Here is a 1,842-nt window from a genome sequence, read left to right as displayed (position 1 = left end):
CCTGGCATTACATCTGCAGACACATCCAAATAGTACAAATAGAAAAGTTCTATTCCTCGTCTGGAGCTTTGGAACGTCATCCATTCTCAATGTAGTGATTGATGGAATACTGAAGTAAAGGGAAAATTCAATTCCCTTGGGAGTCTTTGAGCCAGTGATGTGTTGTGTAATGATTTTCTTCAGTTGCTTTCAAAGTTATAGTGGTCACATGAGTCTGAATAATAATACACTATTCTAGGGGCTGGCGTTTTAGCTCAGTAGCAAAGCGTCTGCCTGGTATGCCCAAGGTCGTGAGTTCAGTTACTGGTACCAGAGAAAAAAACAAAAAACAACAAAAAAAAATAAAAATAAAAAATACACTGTTCTGAGGAACGGAAAAATAGTCAGTGCACTAGTCTGTAGAATCTACTTCATGGGAAATAGTAGTTAAGTAATGATAAGTGAAAGCCCGATGAATACAACTGTATAGAAGATTCTGAAATGAGTTTATATAAATGATTTTAATTGCCATCTGGTGCTATTTCCTTAGGAGTAGTTCACGACTATATTTGCCTGTGACAGCATAAGAAAAATATTTCAGTATGACACATGATGCTTGAGAAGAACTTATTCTTCAGAAATGTATGCTGTGTATGAGATAAATAAAAATTCAACCCTTTTCCATGTATTTTATAATATAATCTTGAGAAATAATCAAAGTCATAGAGACAAGCATGGGAATAGAGAGTTTATAAGATGAGTTATTTAGAGACCTCTTAGTGAACTTGAAATTAAATCTGTAGAATTTTTAGAAAATGATCAAGTTCTGTTTCACTGGCTGGCGAACCTCTAAGGTATTTTGTACCTTAGAAGTTTTGAACCCTATGATTAACAGAACTTTTAAAATCTCAGGCCATGCATACCATTCTAATTTCTCTCTCAAACACTCTTTTCACAGAACTCTTTATGTCCTCATTCCTCAGATTATAGATGAAAGGATTTAACATGGGTGTGACCACAGTATACTGCACTGAGGCTGTTGCTGTTGAGCTTGCGTCTTGGATAACAGCAGAACTAAGGCATACACAGCTAGGATGGAACAACAAAATAAGGGAACTACTGAGAGGTGAGATGCATGGGTGGAAAATGCTTTATATCTCCCCTGAGCTGATGAGATTACATGTATGCAGAAAATGATCTCGGAGTAAGAGTTAAGAATTGCAGAAAGGGGCCCAACACCCAGCAGCATAATTGTAATATATATCACAATGTCATTAAGAAATGTGTCAGAGCATGCACAGTGGACCACCTGATTAAATTCACAGAAGAAGTGGGGGATTTCAAAGTGTGTGCAGAAGGACAGATGCAAAATCATTAAGCTGTGTAAGAGGGAATTTAGGGCACTCAGGATCCAGGATAACAGTAGCAGAAATGCACAGATCTGGGGTTTCATAATTACAGTGTAGTGCAGTGGATGACAGAGGGCCACAAACCAATCACAGCCCATCAGTGTCAGGAGTAAATTGTCCAACATTGCAAATAATGCAAAAAATGTATTTGAGTGATGCAGACTTCATAAGTTATGACCTTGCTCTGTGTCTAGATGTTCACCAGCACCTTTGGAATGGTTGAAACGAGAGAGATGTCCACAAATGACAGGTTGGAAAGGAAGAAGAACATGGGTGTGTGCAGGTGAGAGTCTCAGACTGTGGCCAGGATAATGAGCATGTTCCCAAGCACAGTGATCAGGTATATGGAGAAGAGAATACCAAATATGAGGGACTGCAATTCGAGGTCCTCTCTAAATCCCTGAAGAAGAAATTCTGAAATTTGTGTGTCATTATGTGTTTCATGGGTTGTAAA

At 38.3% G+C, this 1,842-nt stretch overlaps 1 pseudogene; it reads right to left on the bottom strand.

Moving 5' to 3' along the window:
- Positions 1-887: 887 nt before the first annotated feature.
- On the bottom strand, positions 888-1,842 carry LOC106147653 (annotated as a pseudogene).

The sequence above is a fragment of the Chinchilla lanigera genome, unplaced genomic scaffold (genome assembly GCF_000276665.1).
Source record: "Chinchilla lanigera isolate Chin_1 unplaced genomic scaffold, ChiLan1.0 scaffold00225, whole genome shotgun sequence".
Taxonomy (NCBI): domain Eukaryota; kingdom Metazoa; phylum Chordata; class Mammalia; order Rodentia; family Chinchillidae; genus Chinchilla; species Chinchilla lanigera.
The sequence above is the reverse complement of the archived record's forward strand: the minus strand, read 5'-3'. Positions and strand labels throughout refer to the sequence as shown.